Source organism: Narcine bancroftii, chromosome 5 (genome assembly GCF_036971445.1).
Source record: "Narcine bancroftii isolate sNarBan1 chromosome 5, sNarBan1.hap1, whole genome shotgun sequence".
NCBI classification, from domain to species: Eukaryota; Metazoa; Chordata; class Chondrichthyes; order Torpediniformes; family Narcinidae; genus Narcine; species Narcine bancroftii.
Genome location: NC_091473.1, coordinates 129,856,880 through 129,877,133, shown reverse-complemented (window position 1 = coordinate 129,877,133; position 20,254 = coordinate 129,856,880). Strand labels below are relative to the sequence as shown.

Genomic DNA, 20,254 nt, shown 5'->3' with positions numbered 1-20,254 from the left:
TGCTAGATTTAAGGACGGGATAGCAAAAGGAATAACAGTTCTTTGTGATATAATAAGGAAGACTATTCAGTTTTGAAATTCTCAAAGAGAAACACTTATTAGATGCAACATTATGTGATTGGAGAGTTAAAAATGTAACCAAGAGAAGTACATGTTTGATAGAGCTGTTTAGAAAAGCATATATTTCAGATAATGGTAGTAAAATCATTTCAAATGTATATAAAGGTCTGTCAAATCTTAAAACACACTTAACTTCATACATTAAAACAAAATGGGAAAAGGAAGTAGGGATAAGAATATCTGAGAAAAAATGGAAAAAATACAGAGGTGGAATTCAATGGAAGTGCAGGGAGTTTGGGTGGAAAAACCTGATAAGATACTTTATTACAACCTCTCAGAAATCCCATTATGATAGTAACCTCCCTGTTTGCTTGAGAAATTGTGGAAATCGAAATATAAACCATTACCATATTTTTTGGGACTGTCCTGATATCAAAGACATGTTTAAAATGTGAAATACCCTTAAAAAGTAAGACCATATATTTTGGGTATATACCTCAAGAATGGTTGAAAAGAGATAAATATTTAATGAATATACTATTGGAAGCTGGTTAAAAAAAAGACTTTTAGCAGGAAATGGTTATCACAGGAGATCCCAACTTTAAACAGATGGAAGTAAATTATAATGGGCATTTACAAAATGGAGAAGATAACAGCATCTGTTAATTATAAATTGGAACAATTTGATTCATACTGGGAAAATGGTTTAACTACATTACACTTGATAGGCCTGAGCTTATTCTTACAAATCAATGATTATGCTGTTAAAAAAAAGCACTCTCAACTTGTATAAAGTTTCCTTCTTTTTCTTGTTCTGCCTTTCTTCTTCTCTCTATAAGTGTATACCTCAGATGGCAAATATGAATGTGTGTGTGTGTGTGTGTGTGTTCGTGTGTGTGTGTGTGTGGGGGGGGGGGGGATTGTTTAAACTTCAATAAAAAATAAATTAAAACAAAAATAAATGATAATGCACAAAGTTCTGTCCAATCCTTTGTATTTTTAAAACAAACAGGATGCTTTCATAACCCTTTTTTTTTTAAACAGGCTGCAGATGTTGGCTGCTAATTTACAGAATCTCTTTACTCTAATAAATTTGTGGTCTAAAATAGGCTTTTATATTTGTGAAGTATAACACATTAAAATCAAATGCAGAAACATACAAGATATGTGTCCTGCTTAAACCTTAGCTTCCCTCTGCAGTTATACACTATATAATAAAACATCATCCCTAATGTACAGGGAATGATTCTCAGTAACTGGCATCAGTGACTTTCATGCATTAGCTATAAAGAATAAAACTTTCTGATATTGATACATCCACAGTTAAAACAGCACAACAAATCATTTAAAGTTAATTTATCAAGGTTAGTAAGATCCTCAGAATCTTGTGAGTTGGTACCATTCAGGAGTTAAAGTCATAGGAGTGTCCTTTGCATATTTCCATCTGTCTGGTAAATCAACAGACTGCAAAATATAAGTATTTAAATATTTATAATGCTAAGGAAGACTGACGTCTTGACCAAACTTTTGAAATTCAGAAAACATATTCCACAAAGGCACAAGTCCAGACAGAAACACATTCTTTGATTGGGCCTTGATTTCATTTTTTAGTGCTTTCCGGAGTTAAACTGTAGAGTCACAAACATACAGTGCTCTCCATAATGTTTGGGACAAAGATATATATTTTTTCCTTTATTTGCCCCTGTGCTGCACAGTTTTACATTTGTAATCAAGCAATGTATTTAGAATTAAAGTGCACATTCCAGATTTTATTCAAGGTTATATGTATACATTTTAATTTGTCCATGTAGAAATTACAGCACTTTTTATAACATTTCAGGGCAGCATAATGTTTGGGACAGTTGGCTTCACTGGTATTTGTGAGTTCTCGGGTATGTTTAATTACTTCATTGGTGCAGGTATAAGAGAGCTAGACTTGCTTCTAAGCATTTGATCACCTCTGGAGATTGTAGTTGCCATTTTTCAACGAGGACCAGAGTTGTGCCATTGAAAGTCAAAGAAGCCATTATGAGACTGAAAAACAAGAACATTAACATACATCAGTCATTAACATATCCACATCTGCCTCCGGAGGAGTGTTTCTGATCTGTCAGACATACGTTTGGGGATTTTTCTTCATTATGATGAGACTTCTTCTGTCACCAGCAGTGGAGGTCTTCCTTGGAATACCAGTCCCTTTGTGACTACTGAGCTCACCCGTATGTTCTTTCTTTTTAACAATATTCCAAACAGTTGATTTTGGAAATCCTGAGGTTTTGGCGATGTCTGTTACTGTTTTATTCCATTTTTTTTGGCCTCATAATAGTTTATTTAACTTTAATTGGTAGAACTCTGGTCCTCATGTTGAAAAATGGAAACTACAGACTCCAAAGGTGGTCAAAGGCTTAGAAGCCTTGTTCTCTTATAACTGCACCAATGAAGCAATTTATCATACTTGAGTATTCATGAGTACCCATGAAGCCAAATGTCCCAAACAGTATGGCACCCTGAAATGAGGGAACTATGTATAAAACGTGCCACAATTTGTACATAGACAACCCAAGACGTTTACAAATAACCCTGAATAAAGTCTGTGCACTTTAATTCCACGTGAATTGTTTGATTATAAATTTTAAACTGTGGGTCATATATGAAGGATAAAAGTGTCTTTGTCCCAAACGTTATGGAGGGCGCTGTATATTCACAATGTCCTGAGCGTGATTTAACCCATTATGTTTAAGCATTTACAAAATAAAACATTTTACTCCTGAATTCACCCGGAAACTGATGCATGCTTAATGAGTGCCTCACTGGTAATCACATTGGCTTGACTGATGTGGGTTTGCAGGCACCATGATCAACAAAGACAGATTGAGGTGTAATGCATATTTCATTAAATGACAATGGAACTCTGAACTTATGGACATCATTTACAATTTGAGAAGAATCTAATAACTCACAAGAGGTGTAAATTACTTCATCATATTTTGACACCCACATTACCATTTTTTTTGATATGTCTATTTGAAAGCATTTTGAATTCACAAATAAAACTACACTTGCATATTATATAAACGCTTTCAGTTAAAAATCTAAAGCACTGTTTGTTAATCACCAGTGTCATTTACGACCTACTCCAACTTTAGCAAATGGTGAGTACTGGTTGGAAGTACCATCCTGCATTACGCACATCGACGATGGTACTTCAATCAGTAATTGAACTATAGAAATAACCATGCTGGAAGAAACATTGTTCACCAGTTATTTAGACTCTCTTTAATTTTGCTTCCAGCTGAATGGGTTTAATTCAGAAACTATCAGTTCCTTCAGTCATTTTCAAATCCTTTGGCTGCATTGACTTTGAAGCAGTCTTTAAACATCCATAGGAACTTTTCTTTAATCAAGTGCAATTAACAAACAACATCTTAAAGACCTTTAAGCTACAATTATATTTCTCTTCGATTGCGTTGAACTGTTTGCTCTCTGCAAGAAGATACCAAGGATCCAATAATTCTAAGGGAGAAATAATCTGAAAACTTGCTGGGAAATGTCAACAGGCCCTGCTGGACGCGCATTCATGTTGAGGGTCTAGATAAATTTGGGAGTCCCATGTGGACATACGAGTTCAGAACTGGCTGGCCTGTAACAAAACTCCATACAAGCAACTAACCATGTACTTCAGCTTGAGCCATGAAACAACTCATTGAACTTATGGACAGGAATTGTGAGCCCATTCATTTGAATGTTGAGGTCAGGCTGTAAATTTAGGATTGACATGAATCTTTTGGATTCATTTAGTTTAATTCTTTAGACAGACAGAACATTGATCATAGAAAATTATAGCACAGAATAGGCTCTTTAGCCCACAATGTTCTGCTGACCTACACAAACCTACTCCACAACAATCCAACTCTTCTAAGCCACTCACCCATAACCCTCTATTTTTCTTACATCCATGCACCTACCTACGAGCCTTCTACCCCACTGTACCAGCCGCCACCACCACACCCGGTAATGAGTTCCAGGCACCCACCACTCTCTGTATAAAAAAAAAAGCTTTACCTCCGACATCTCCCCTAAAATTTCACCACTCACCTTAAAAATGTTCTTGCTATTATTTATATTTTAACCCTAGCAGAAAGGTGCTGGGTGTCCCTCATAATTTTATATTCCTCTATTAAGTCATCCTTTGTTGTTCCAAAGACAAAACCTTGCTTCATAAGATATGTTCTCCAATCGAGGAAATCTTGGTAAATCTCCTCTGCATCCTCCCTAAGGCATCTAAATCCTTCCTGTGATAATGCAACCACACTGATCATGATGCTACAAGTGTGGTCTAATCAGAATTTGATAAGAGCTGAAAATGATCTCACAGCTATTGAATTCAATCCCTCTACAAAAAAAAAATCTAGACCACCACCCTATCAACTTCTGTGACAACCTTGGAAAATCTACTGACTTGAACTCCAAGATCCCATTGTGGCTCTACACAGTAAAGAATCCTGCCATTGACCATGAACTCTGTCTTCAAGTTTTTTTTACTTTTGGTTGTTTAGATATTTAAAATATTTCATAGGTTTAAATGATTTAATTTTTACTGTTTTTGGAAAAAAAAAGTTCTAAATATTTACAATGTTTCATTGACATTTTAAATATTAAAAATCAGCGTGGTTCCTGACATTTACAGCCAGCAAGTCCTGGAGTTGGAAACAAAGAACATTATAGCAAAGTAACAGGTCATTTGGCCCACCTAGTCAGTGCCAAACTATTTACTTTCCCTAGTCCCATCAACCTGCATCTATATCGCAGCACTCCATACCCCTGACGCACTGCAAATAACTCCAAAGGCTGAGTCTGAGTCACTGATTTACAGGCTTCTATTCACAAAGGGCAGGGACCTCATCCTGTCCCATGAGCTGGGCTTTCTGAGGAAGGGACAAGGTGTTAAAGGCTTTATACAGGTCACGGAGGGAGGGTCACAGAATGGGACAGAACCAGGTAATCAGGAATACAGCAGTTCACCACAACCCCTCCCATCGTGAACCTATGCAATCTTCTGCTTAGTGTCAAAACCTTTGATAGTAATATAATTACAATATTATTATTGAATTAAAACTATTAGTAATAATATAACAAAACCACTGTAGTAGTTTTGACAGCTCTTCAATTTTTTCACACTATTTCATGGATGACGATTGTTCATACCTACACATGGGATGACATGACAATATGCAAGTTGCTTGCTGATTAAGATCGGTCTGACATCTTGCAGAACATCAACACTGGGGAAATTACAAAAGGTAGGCCTTATTCCAGTGTCAACAATAAGTGAGAATGGTTTGCAAGCCTTCAATATCACTGGTCTCTCACAATAGCCCAAACCAACTTATCATGGTATTTGAAGTACCCAGCACTGTCGGTTGCCTGCTGCATTTGCTTATTCAGGGTGAAACAGTATCTGACATCATAATTATGCCATGTTATGTAAACCTTTCTCTCATGCCTGAAATTGCAGTGTTTAACATAAAGTGCAAGCTAAATAGTGAGGAAAGCTATAGAGCCATATAATTTTAAATATTACCATCAGCTGATAAAATAGAATGGGAACTACATTTTTAAATGCAGGATATCATATGCTTTCATGCCACATGAATTCAAAGAGAAATATCATGAATATTTCACAGTTTCAGTGATCATTGTGGACAAAATGGAACAAGAGAGTCATTCCTTCTGCATTCATCCAACTGCTATATTTAATGCAGAACAAGAGCAGGTTTGCCAATTATTACAACACCTACTTCTTCCCAACCTGGCTTCTTGCTTACCACCAAAGGTGACAAAATTATTTCTGTAATTTCAAGCCATACCAAAAGATCAAATCCTAGTATTGTTAAGACAGTAACGTTAAGCATTATGTCAACATCCATACATCATACTGCACCATTAAAGCAAGCACTTTAATTAGTGCAGATCAACCAGCAAAACTACATGGGAAATTGGAAACATGATCCACCAAAGCACCTCCGGTAATTGATTTGATCAAGTACAAACATGCACTTTGCACTGAATAGTTTATTTGAGCACTGGTGCATATTCTTCGCCATGTCCTCTGGTAATCAAATAGCCCCACTAGACTAGGTGCATAACAAAAACAAAGGCATATGTTTTCACAGACCTACCACAAGCCACTGACACCAACAGCACATCTACTAGGACTAATGTTTATATACTGCCTTTTACTGAAAGGTACTGGATACATTGAAGGGTGTGGAGCGCCATGATCTAAAAATGAAGGAAATGTTTGAAAGTATGCTGAAAGGAGAATCCGTCAAATTTGTCACGGACTTAGCAAACCAAAGTGAGTTGGAAAACAGGAGCTTCTGCCTGTACCACCAGTGCTTGACCTGGGAATGAGTGTCGGGGAATTCATTGGTTGAGGTCATGGAGGAAAATAAAGATGTGAATGTTGACGTCATGTTGAGGAAAATGTTGGAATGGAAAATGAATGAGCCAGATCCTCTATTATCCTGACACTGGCAGTCATCTCTGGCAGTGTGTCACTCCAGGCTTGCATCCAAGGTCATTGGTGAAACAAAGACCTGAACAAGTTTTCAGACAGAAAGGGCTTGACAGCTGAAGATACCCCACATCCAGGCTCACCATCTGCCAATGATGTTGTTAAAGTTAAATGTCTGCGAAAATCGCAAGTATTGAAAATCATTCAAGTCCTCCTGGAAAATAAAAAATGTCATAAAAAATAAATAAAAAAGATTAAAACGCATACCAAGTTTCCCACGGGTGCTCCGGTTTCCTCCCACTGTTCAAAATGTACCAGGTGTTGTAGATCAATTGAATATATTTGGTGTAATTGGGTAGCAAAGGCTCATGGGCTGAAAAGGCCTCTAAACTTAAACTTAAAAAGTTAAATAATGCAATGAACTGCACACAGTTAGAAAAAATTCCTTTACTTATCTTTCACCTAACAGCTGTTCCTCCCATTGATTTCACTGTTGCCTGGTGCAGGGCACCTGGTGGACTCCTTGGTGGAAGAACTGGGACTGTTAAACTCCATGAGGCAGCCACCAACACAGTGCAGACACTCTGTGGCTAACATTCTGCTAAGGGTTTGGGTGGGGGGGGGGAGGTGGAGAGGGAATGTTACACATGTTAAAGACTCCCCATGTGAAGAGCCCCAGTTGCAGGCATAATACCTGGCAGATCTGTGTGGATATATGTTAGATGTTGGCCCCACTGCATAGATGTACCTAATGAGAAGATGAAGTGCAGTGGGTGAGGGTTTCAACGTGTAATTTTTCAGAGGTGGAAATAGGGAAACCCAGCAATCAGTATAGGATGGAAAGTTTAAGTGAATTGAAAGTCAATCATTGAGGACATGTGCCTTGAAGATCAGTCCGATAATGGCAATGAGGTTATTTGCATATACATTGTAAAATATCCACATGCACTTAAATTCTTACTTGCTGCAGCTAAACAGGTACTTTGTTTTAAAAAAACTATAGTAGTTTACTTCATTAAATTAAATACAAAAAAATATATTTAAATTTAGACATACAGCACAGTAACAGGCCCTTCTGTCCCACGAGCTTGTGCCGCCCAATGACCATAGGACCTAGATTCTCTGTAGGTTTTGAAGGGTGGGAGGAAACCAGAGCACCTGGAAGAAACCCATGCAGACACGGGGAGAATGTACAAACTCCTTTCAGACAGCGCGGTGTTCAAACTAAGATCGCTGGTGCTGTTGGGCTAACTGTTAAACTAATGGTAGATGGATAATAGATGTTAATAGTTATCCTAGTGCAAAAACATGACAGCAATAATGCAGATAGTCTTTTTGTGTTGATGGCCAGTCCCAGACTTGTATAACAAAGGGAGGTCAAGAGCCTGATGGCTTTTGAGCAGGTATCTTGGGGAGAGAGAAGTGGAAATTAATTAGGTTGGTTGGATTTTGGTAGGAGGTTTGAAAATTAGATGCTATCAAACTCAATTCATTTCTTTTCAGATTTAATAATGTCAGGTATGGGCTGGAGCTCAATGTGCTCTCAGGTGGCAGCTGCATATTTAAATATTACAAGAGGGTCAGAGCCTGAGGATTAACTATCATGACAGGTTTTTTTTATTATCTCCAACAGATTAGGTTTTCTGGGCTTCAGGACACCTGAGCGTTCAAGTGAGATGATAAAAGAGACGTGCAAAGTGCCTGTGTGGTGTTGACTGTGGCCAAGAGGAGCAGAATGCTGTTTCCCTGCTTCCCTGCCACTTCCCATCTCCAACCACCTCACTTTATCATTTGGCTCTTCTGCATCTGCACCTTCTTCCTGTGCACAGAGCTGATTGAGAATGCCCTTGCACCTTACAGGATCAAACAAACCACTAATTGAAAAAAAAATCAAGCACAAATGCTAACCATAAGACAAACGAGCAGAAATAGACTCTGGTGTCCATCAAGTCTGCCCAAACATTCAATCGTGACCTGATCCATTTTCCCACTCAGCCTCACTTCCCGCCTTCTCCTCATAACCTTTGATGCCCTGGCTAATTAAGAACCTATAAATCTCTGACTTAAATACAAACAATGGCTTTGCCTCCACAACCTTGACAATAAATTCACCACCCTCTGGCTAAAAAAATGTCTCCGCTTCTCTGTCCTAAGTGGACGCCCTTCAACCATATAGGATTTCTGAGCAGGTGAAGCGAATGCAACTATAACCATATAACCATATAACCATTTACAGCACAGAACAGGCCAGTTCGGCCCTACTAGTCCATGCCGTAACAAATCCCCACCCTCCTAGTCCCACTGACCAGCACCCGATCCATACCCCTACAGTCCTCTCCTATCCATGTAACTATCTAGTCTTTCCTTAAATGTAACCAATGATCCCGCCTCGACCATGTCTGTCGGAAGCTCATTCCACATCCCCACCACCCTTTGCATAAAGAAATTTCCCCTCATGTTCCCCTTATAATTTTCCCCCTTCAATCTTAAACCATGCCCTCTAGTTTGAATCTCCCCCTCTCTTAATTGAAAAAGCCTATCCACGTTTACTCTGTCTGTCCCTTTTAAAATCTTAAACACCTCTATCAAGTCCCCTCTCAATCTTCTATGCTCCAGAGAAAAAAGCCCCAGTCTGCACAACCTTTCCCTGTAACTCAAACCTTGAAATCCTGTCAACATTCTTGTGAACCTTCTCTGCACTCTCTCTATTTTGTTTATATCTTTCCTATAATTTGGTGACTAAAACTGTATACAGTACTCCAAATACTATTGGCTGTTAACTAAAGACCAACATAAAATGTCAGGGTTCAATTGTGTTTTATGCTTGCATTTATCAATATGTTGTTTTGTTGACATATTTAATGCTGTCTCCTGGCAAAAGCCATTCTGAAGATCATAGAATGTTTGCTAGAGCCAGATAAGGGGTGCAGTTATATTTTCTTTTTTCTTTGAAAATGGAGAAATTAGAAGTGTATTGTCAACTTTTGTTGACCGCTTAATTATCATTTTAGTACTATCTTACAAAATTTTAATGGCTTGTAATAATGTATAGCAACTGATATAATGGTGAATGAACCATAGAAAACTCAACTCAACCTTAGAATGGATTTATTTGAATGAGTCATAGACAACAACAGCATTCTCATTTCTGCAAGCGATCATAAAGGAAATTAGTTGCTACATCTTTTTAGTCAATAAAAGGCAGAATTTAAGACAATAGAAAGTTGGAAATTGGATTTGGAATTCAGACTTAATCAACTGGACTCTGTTTAGAGCCTATTGTCTACAGCAATACCAAGGCCATTAGAGAAGTGGTAAATCATACTAAAGGATTCCTTCTGTGTGTTTATTGCAAGTTAGAATACAGTTTACAGGAAATTGCCACTTGTCATTTCAGGACTGTTTTAATTCTGGAGTTATTGTCGTGCATGCTTGATGTCTGAGTACAATGGTTGGCTGAATGGATGATACAGCAGTCACTGTTGAAGTTGGTGCCCCTAAGGAGCTATGTGTTGAGAAGATGAAGGTCATGGAACTTAAAGAAGAATTGCAAGGGTGGCAATTAGATACAAATGGGAACAAAGCTACTTTTCAAGCAAGACTGAATTAGGCAGTAGAAAAGCAGGTTACAGCTGCTGGCAATACAAATCCCACAGAATTACTGCAAAAAGCATCAATAGAATCCCAGATCAGCATGGAAATAGCTGAAAACGTGCCAAAAGTTGGTGGTGAGGAGGATAGGCAATCCAGAGTGGAGACAAAGTCAGATATTAAGACGACCACTGAAATAGAGGATGATATATGACTAGGTGATAGTGCATCAAATACTGTAGCAGGAGAAGCAAGAGGACCTTCTAGAACAAGTTGCAGTGTTTCAACACTTGTAAAAGTCAAGACTGAAAAGGTCACTTTTATAGTAGAACAAGAATGGCTTAAAGATAAATATGCCTTAGAAGGACTAGAGGAAGAGCATGAGAAGCAGCTACAAAGACAATGGGACAGTTGCGGAGAGAGGAGGAGCAGCTACAGAGAGAGGAGCAGCAAAGGAAGAAGCTAAGAAGACAAACCGAACAAATGGAACTGAAAAAAAAAGCTGTTTTTGAGTCCAAATCGAGGGCACTAGAAGGCTTAGAGGAATCTTGTGCTCAAAGTGAATTATCTAAAGTGTATAATATTTTGGAGTCACATTTTGAGGAAGGACAAAAAATAAATATTTAATACCAAAGAAGAGCCAGTGCTACATTCACAAGATGTGTATGGTCCTGAACTAGACAGGTTAAGGCATGGTGGTGCCAAACCTCAAACCCCAATAATGACCTTATTGGACAGAGATCGAAGTCTAATGCCATCTTACGAAGCAGAATACTACCCACTTTCGGCAGGTAATAGAAATCTGGGTGATCAAGGTAACTTACGGCCAGGTAAAAGAAGGCAAGTTGAATTGGCTGCATCGTTAATTCAGTTCCAGACACTCTCTCTTCTCTGCCCAAGAGAAAGTTTCCAGTTTTTGATGGTAATGCACTTCAATTCCAAGCATTTATGAAAAACTTTGAACACAGTATTGAAATTCAGAGTCAAAGCACAGAGAATCGTCCATATTATTTGGATCAGCTCACGAGTGGACAACTACAAGATCTTGTAAAGTGCTGCCAGCTTAGGCCTCCGAATGAAGGATTCAAAAAAGCTAAGTTTTTACTAAAAAAGCATTATGGTAACAAGAATAAAATTGCTACACCTTATGTACTGAAAGCTCTATCATGGTCATCAATGAGACCAAATGACATGAAGGGTTTACAAGCTTACGCCCTCCAAGAGAAGATTGGCCATTTATGAGAGCTTGACATATCTACTAATATGCTAATCATTATAATAAATTACCCTACTGAATGAGAGAACAGTGGAGAAGTTCAGTTGTTGAACACCGAAAAAGATGTGATGAAACTGCTACTTTTAAGGATATGGTGAAGTCCATTGAAGGGCAAGAGAACATTGTCACAGATTCAGTGTATAAATTAGGGTCCAAATCATACCCTCAGCCAAAATTTTTAAAAAGTACATTTTCCACTTCCCCGACAGTAGTGGATAAAGAAATTAAAGAAAACAAAAGTTTGCTGGATGTGAAAAAAATGTTTATTCTGTAATGATGAACATGATTTGGAAAAGTGCATACATGGAAAAGAAGAGGCATAGTGAGAAAATCACTTATTTGAAGGAAAATGGAGTATGTTGTAGATATCTGTGTAAAGGATATACCAGAAAAAAACTGCAAAAAGTGACTAAGCTGCGACATATGCAGTCAAAAGCATCCCAAAAGGCTACATATTTTCTAGGAAAGGAAGAATACGGAAAAGGAACAAACGACAAGCAGATGAAAACAGGGCAGAAGCTTCAGTATTGACAAATGGTCTTACTGGGGCCAGGGGGAACAACTGCAAATGTTGACTAGTACCTGTGCAAGTCAAGGCCAAGAAACTAAATGCAATTGTTCATACTTAGGCATTTCTTGGCCCAGGTAGCACTGTGTAATTTTGCACCGTGGGGTTAATGAGTAAGCTTAATCTTCAAGGAAGGTTGAAAATTCTATTGAGAACTAAAGGTCAAGTTACACACATTTAAACCCATGCTGTTTTGGGCCTAGAAATCAGTGGATTGGATTGTAATGATTTTTGTGAACTCCCAGATGTATACACACAAAAAATTATGCCTGTGCATAAAGGAAACATCCCACATCAAAACGACATTGAACCATAGATGCTTTGAAAAATGTTCGTTTACGTGAAATCAACTTGCAGAATAAGTTGCTGATTGGTTCAGATGTGCCAAAAGCTCTGGAACCACTAGATATGATAAGGACCTTAAGCTGACAAAACTTTGCTGGGTTGGATGATTAATGGACCATTAAGAGAAAGATAAAGAGATACAAAATCAGTTGGCTATAACTTTCAACAAAATATCGATTATTAAGCTTGATAGCTGTGTGAGCAGTATTTCAAAAATGACTTTCCTGAGAGCCTTGGGGACAACCAAGAACCTCAAAGGAAGACCAGCAGTTCTTGGAATCAGTGATAAAATCTGTCAAGCTGGTTAATGATCATTATTGCATTGGATTATGAAAATGGAAATATGCATGCCTAATAATAGAATTGTTATCAAGCAACATACACTGTATTTAAAGAGAAGATTGAAGAAAGATTTTTTCTTTCATTCCAACTACGCCAAATGCCTATCTGATTATGATATCCAAAGGCTATGCAGAGAAAGTACTAGCTATTTTGGAATGTAGTGATGATAAAAAAAATGGTACACCATGGGGTTTTGCATTCACAGAAGGAACTAAAATAACTTTGTGGTGTGTTATGGGCCCAGAGGACCCCAAAACCCAGCAGCAATAGAAATTCAATAAAACAAATAGTTACTTAAATAAAAGTTGCCCTTAATTATCTTTAAACATGAAAACAGAATCAAACTTTAACTTACTATTAAGAACTTAACCTAACTTAGCCCCCTTCTAATTCTAAGCGCACGTGTTTATAATGTGTGAGTAAGTTCAGAAAAGTTATTTAATTCACAGTCCAATCTTACTTCTCACTCTTCCAAATTCACTGGTATCAAGCAATTGTTATACTGGGCACAGAATTTAACATTTATGAACCTTCATCAGGCTTCGGTGCTTGAAAGGTGAATGGTTAATGCTCAAAAGGTTCTTGGTGGTTTTCAGAGAGAGTTTTGTTGCTCGTTGGACACCCACAGCTGATTCCTTCCGATCAGCCACTTCAATATCTGGCCAAAGAAATTTGCCGCTTCAGGGTTTTCTAGATGATAACCTCTTTCTTTCAGGTCACCACAGAGTTCCTTTTTTGTTTCCTTTATTTCAAGTGAAACATTATACAGCCAGCCATCTACTCTTGTATGGACAACAAGGGCTTTGAATAGGCTGAACTAAGAACTCACAACCCATCTTCAAAATGGGGGTTTAAACAAGCTTACCAGCTTTTCATGCTCCAGTCCCAGCTGCTGTGGTTTAATTGTAGAACCGTATTTTTTCTCTTCCTCAGAGAAAATCACATGACCCTCTTAGAACAGCACTCTGCACTCAGACAGACTGTGGCACCGGACCTAATCATCTGTTGATTTCCAAAGCAATAATCCATTACTCCACAGCGTTTCCAATTAGCACCCACTCATGAAGTCTCCATAGGTTCTCTTCAAAGTTTTTGTAAAGGCACTCAGAGCCTAGACTGTCTGGCTTGGAGCAGAGCTCTGGCATTTTCAATGAGATCTGTTTTGAAGTGCTTGTATGTGACCTGCACAAAAATCCTGCCACAATTTATCTCCTTTAAAACATAACTATATACAATATAAAATATATCATAATCTGTCACAGGTTTGTAGAGCAACTTTTCGTGGAGTTTCACTCTTACAGGGTCCTGATTTGGCAAATACATTGCTAGAAGTCTTAACTAGATTCCGTAAGGAACCTGTCATCATCACTGCATATATTGAGGCAATGTTCCATCAGGTGAAAGTACTGAATGAAGACCATGACCTGTTATGATTCCTTTAATGGCCTGATGGAGACTACAGTCTGAGCATGGTAGAATACAGAATAACAGGCCATCTATTTGCAGCAACTTCATCACCAAATTGTGCAAATTTTGCCCTTAGGAAGTGTCCTGAAGACAATATGGAACAATTTAGTTCTCAAGCTATGAGCACCATTAGGAATAAATTCTATGTGGATGGCTGTCTCACTTCTGCCGCTATAGTTAAAGAAGCAATAACTTCTTCATCATGAGTTAAGAGTGACCTATTTCAAAGGAGGTTGCCATACCAGAAAGAGAGAGGGCAAAAAAAGTGAAATATTTGGACTTAGACCATTATTACCTTCCTGTTGAAAGTTGTTAGGTGTAAAATGGTGTGTTCAATGTGATGTCTTTAAGTTCAAAATCATTTTGAAGAACTGATCTCTTACAAGAAGGGGAGTTCTTTCAACAGTCAGTTGAACATATAATCTTCTAGGAATATTTGCACTAGTTGACCTGACTGCCAAGAAGACCCTGCAAGATTTGTGTAGGAAGAGGATTGGTTGGGATGATGAGATAACAGAATCCATTATACAAGAAAAAGACATGTTGGATTCAGGATTTTTGAAAGCTGAAAGACTTCAAAATTGACAGATACTTCAAACCCACAAATTTTGGAACTGTAACATTCACTCAATTGGATCATTTTGCAGATGCCTGTTAACACAGTTATGGAACTGTCAATTACCTATTACTACATGATTACAAGGATCAGGTACATTGTGGATTTGCAATGGGAAGGGCAAGAGTGGCTCCATTGAAACAAGTCACTATGCCATGAATGGAGTTGATGGCTGCTACCCTAGCGAGCAGAATGGACACAATGTTGAAAACAGAGTTGCAAATGAAACGACCAGAATGCATGTGCTCAAATACATCAACAATAAAACCACTAGGTTTAGAACTTTTGTGACTAACGGAATCACTGAAATTGATAAAGTCTCATGTCCAATGCAGTGGAGATGTGTTAATACAGTTAACAATCCTGCCGATCTGGCTTTCCAAGGTTTGAAAGGCATCTTTTCTGAAGAATGAAATGTGGGTGCCCGAGCCTCGGTTTCTTCTACAATCTCAAAAGGAATGGCCTCAAAATTCTGATAAATTAAAATAAATTTTACCAGAGGACCCTGAAATCAAGAGTAAGACTCCAAATGCTGTTCAGATAATGTCTGAACAAATGGATTCAGTTACACACTTAATCTACTTCTCATCCTGGAATTGTTGGAAAAAGGCAACAGCATGGTTGCTCAGATTTAAAAGATAGTTTCTGAATCGTTGCAGTCAGAACAGACAAACAAACGATGTTCCTGCTCAATTTCAATTGGATAACATCCATCAAGGAGATTTACTACAAAAGAGGACAGGTAATCTTGAGATTCAAGAAAAGGTGCACCTCACAGTTAAAGAATTAGTTGATGCTGAGATGGAGATAATTTACTTTTGCTATAGGAAGAGATTTACAGATGAAATTTCAAGCCTAGGAAAAGGAATTAATATTCTTTTCATTGAATATTTTATTTAAAATTTTAAATTGACAAAACATTAAATTAATAATGAATTATAGAAAATACATATGGTGTATAATTTAATCCCTCCCTCCCTCCCCACCAACCCCTTCCCTCCCAAGTACCCCTAAGAAAGAAAGAAAAGGAGATGATCAAGTGAATATATAAATTCAAATCAAGCACCATGAAATGAGAACCACCATCAGGACGAGCTATTCAGAGCTTAAATTTTCAAACCAACATGTAGATATGGGCTCCATATTTTTAAAAAAAGTGGTATTTATGCAAACTGTAAGTTTTTTTTTTCAAGAGGAATACAAGATCTCATTTCAATATGCCATCTCTGCATCCCAAAATCCGTATCAGACTTCCAGGAAAGGAATTAATATTCTTAAGACTAAACCTTTGTTGCCACCAGGACAGTTTCAGAAGGAAGACATATATGCAGGTGATGCCAATGCAGTTTATATCAGATTTGTTCTGGAAAAGATGAGTGAAAGAATATCTTCCACTGTTGCAGGAATAACAGAAATGCCTTAAGACCAGATGCAATTTCCCGGCAGGGGATCGTGAACATCATAGACTATTGAACGCCTCAAAATTCTTGGTTGATGGGGAAGATTGTTGATACCATCCGGGACAAAAGATGACGCATGTTAAGTTTGGATCAAGACTAAAACTGACTTTCTGAATAGATCAATGACCAAAATCTGTCTTTTACAAGAGGCAGAAAGCTTTGATTAGTGACTTTCATTTTGTTTTGAAATTTAATAGTTAAATAGTAGTGGATACATATATATCTAAAACCACAAACGAGCCTGCAGCTGACGTGGACATTACCCCTCCATAAATCTTCGTCCGCGAAGCTAAGCCAAAGAAAAAGAGAAAGAAACATTACTATATCCTATGCTTGATTTTTTTCTCTGTAATGGTAATTTTTTAAACATAATAATTAGGGGTATTGTAGGGGTTAAAATGTGTTTTATGCTTGCTATTGTCTGTTTTGTTGACATATTTCATGCCATCTCCTAGCAACGGCTATTCTGAAGCTCACTGAATATTTGCTAAAACAAGATATCGGGTGCAGTTAGATTTTCTTTGTCCTACAAAAATGGAGAAATTAGAAGCACTCCAACAACTTTTATTGACAGTATAATTATCATTTTAGAATGACTTAACAAAGTTTTAACTAATTTAATAATTTATAGCAACTGATGTAATGATTAATACACTGTGGAAAACTCAACTTAACTTTAGTATGGATTTGTTTTAAATGAGTCACAGACAACAACATTTAATTTCTGCCAAGTGACTGCAGTTGCTATATAAAAACAGCAATTTGCCTGTTAACAAATAAGCATCACATTTTAATTCAGACCTAATGCAAGAGGTCTTTAACACCACTAAGAATAGACAATCACTCCATTTTTGGTGCTGCAATCCACCCAGGAATATTCCCCCAAATGGTTTTCAAACACGTCCATCAGACTAACCACCAGGTGGAAAATATGGTGGAAATAGTATGCCCATAAGTCAGAGTCCAGACCCCATAGAATGAGAGGAAAGTGGATGTACAGGTTTTGAGAGCTCCAAATCCCTGTGCCAATGACATTGTGCTGATATAGAGGATTAAACTTCAGCTGCATGGTAGTTATGCCTTAACAGAACAGAGAATAGGCCCCTCAGCCCACATGTCTGAGTGAATCTGATGTCCAAATGAAACTGAAGCACTGCTCATTGGCACTGATAGATGTTCCTCCCTATCCTTCATATTCACGTGACTTATTCATGGACGATGTTGGAGGTAGGTAATCTTGGTGGTAGGTAATGTTGGAAAATGTGAGGTTATTCACTTTGGAAGGAAAAAAGGAAGATTAAAATATTATTTAAATGACAAGCAATTGTAGCATGCTGCAATGCAGGCTTTGGGAATGCAGGTGCAGCCAGCTATTAAGAAGGCAAATGGAATGTTGGCTTTCATTGCTGGAGGGATTGAATTTAGGAGCAGGGAGGTTATGCTGCAACTGTACAAGGTACTGATCAGGCTGCCTCTGGAGTACTGTGCAATTCTGGTCTCCTTACTTGAGGAAGAATGTGCTGGCTTTGGAGGCAGTGCAGAGGTGGTTCACCAGGATGATTCCATAGATAAGCGGGTTAGCCTATGAGGAGAGATTGAATTGTCAGGGACTGTACTTGCTGGAATTTATAAGAATGAGAGGGAATCTTATAGAAACATATAAAATTATGAAAGTCATGGAAAAGATAGAGGTAGGGAGACCAGTACTAGGGGACATAGCCTTAAGATTCGGAGTAGTACCTGATGTAGGATGCAGATGATCAGGAACTGCTTTTCCCAGAGGGTGGTGAATCTGTGGAATTCGTAGCCCATTGAAGGAGTGGAGGCTACTTCAGTAAATATATTTAAAACAAGGTTGGATAGATTTTTACAAAGAATGGGAATTACGGGATCTAGGGAAAAGGCAGGTAGGTGGAGATGAACCTATCATCAGATCAACTATGATCTCATTGAATGGCGGAGCAGGTTAGGTGGGCTGGATAGCCTACTCCTGCCCCTATTTCTTAGGTTCTAGGAGAAAAGTGGAAGGAAAGTGACTGCAACCTTTTCAAATAGGAGATGACAGACAAGGTATTTTCAAGGAAGGCTTGGCGGACAAGATATAGGTTGTGGGGACGAGAGAGGAAACTACATTTGAGAAAAGGAATGATGGTTAATAAGTTGTTGGGATGTTTGGTGGATAATCAAGTGCTGGTAATGAAATGAAGGGTACAAAATGTGGGATGGATTGAAATTGGATCAAAATTGAGAACTGGGGCAGAATGGATAGAGCAGCAAAGCCTATTAAAAACTAGTGGGATGCAAAGAACGTTTACAGATGTCAATGTATATATTGCACACAAAGCGAACTTGGTATTTGGAAGGAGCTGCCAGATGGAAGAGTTTATGAAAAGTAACAATATTTAAGAGGCATCTAGACAGGTGCTTTATTGAGCAAGGTTTACAGAATATGGAATTACTGCAGGAAATTGGGATAAGTCTAGCATGATCAACACTGAGGCAGTGGCCGAAGTGTCTGTTCCAGTGTCATACCACTCCTTGCCTCTAACTCATGGTGACGGCCATCATCTTACTCTGATTACAATCCAGTGTGAGGGGTGGTAAAGGAACAATATTTGTATCCACGGTTTAGACTTTTTTATTGGGGGTAGTCAAAATGCCTTACTGACATTTAACAAGAAGGACTAATAGCTCATCCAAGGCTAGTCATTGAAGAAGTGAGATGACTTAAAAGTAGCAATGGAATATAGAAAGGTGTCTTTTTTTTAAATTTTGTTACTAATGCTATCCACTGAAAATGGAAGCGAACTAATAAAATAAAACTATCAATAAATTTGGAAAAGAACAGAAGATTAAATTATGTTTCACCTTTTCATATCTATTTTCATTGAAAAGTGCACATTTTGCAAATTTTACAATGCAAAAATAATCTTGAACAATCCTGGAAACACTGGTAATATATACAGACCTTAATTTCGATATTTGCAATCTATTTATGTACTTTGGTAAGGATCATTATAACGGCAGTCCTCAAAACTCCTGCATATCCATATTAAACCAGACCCTAAGAAACAATTCCTTTGAATTGTTTTCCCTTCATTTGCGAATCTCTTCATTAATGCCCGAACATACATCATGCTCTGTGCTGCACACATTCATCCTTTCTAACTATAACTAATTACTGGGACGAGTTAAAAAGCAAAATAGTTAATGGCTCACACCAGCTCATTTAACCTAACTCTATTGATGCTTTTTCTAAATGACAATAATTTATCTATTCATAGTAATTATAATACCATTTATTCTTTCTCCGATCTGTTGACTTTCACCCAGTTAACCCTTGTGTTAAATCTGCTAATTTTCATTTAGTCATTGTCGGGTCCTTTGTAGTCTCTCGCTGTACTTGAGGTGAACTTCAAAATATGTTTTCTTTTCAAACACCAACTACCATATTCTAGGAAATGTAAAGCAAAAAGATTTACAAATTTGATTGTACAAAGGACATTGCTTCAGTGCTACATACACATGGTTTTTTTTTTCCACCACAGTCTACATTTTTATTGTTGCAAACATCAAATCCTTTTTGTAAGACTTAGGTAATTTCTGCAAAACATCACATTGACATGGTGCCAAGAATACTCCTAGATATTACAATGACCATACAATTTAATTATCTTGTTACTGTAAAAATCCACATAATACCAAATATAATTGTTGAAGAGTTTCAGGCATTAGTCTGCAATGCACGTTCCAGGTTAAAACCTATTATTAATGCATTTTTTACAGCAGTTCTCTGAGCTCGGATGGTAATAAAAAGCCCTTTTCCTGCAGCAGTTATTTGACCTGTGATAAACTAACCTATCACAACTTCATTCATTATTTCTAAGTGATGGGTTAGCCCTACTCACATATACATAAGGCCCTCTTGCCAGGTGTAGGAATAACTTGCTCCATCTGGCTTGCAGTCAGTCACTAACTGTGCCCCTCTGAAAACCACGCAATAGTGTAGATC

At 37.8% G+C, this 20,254-nt stretch overlaps 1 protein-coding gene across 5 annotated transcripts in view; it reads right to left on the bottom strand.

The window, feature by feature from the left end:
• Positions 1-20,254, bottom strand: part of LOC138763967 (dihydropyrimidine dehydrogenase [NADP(+)]-like) — a 1,056,199-nt gene that overhangs the window by 534,982 nt on the left and 500,963 nt on the right. The gene's annotated exons all lie outside the window — the stretch shown is intronic.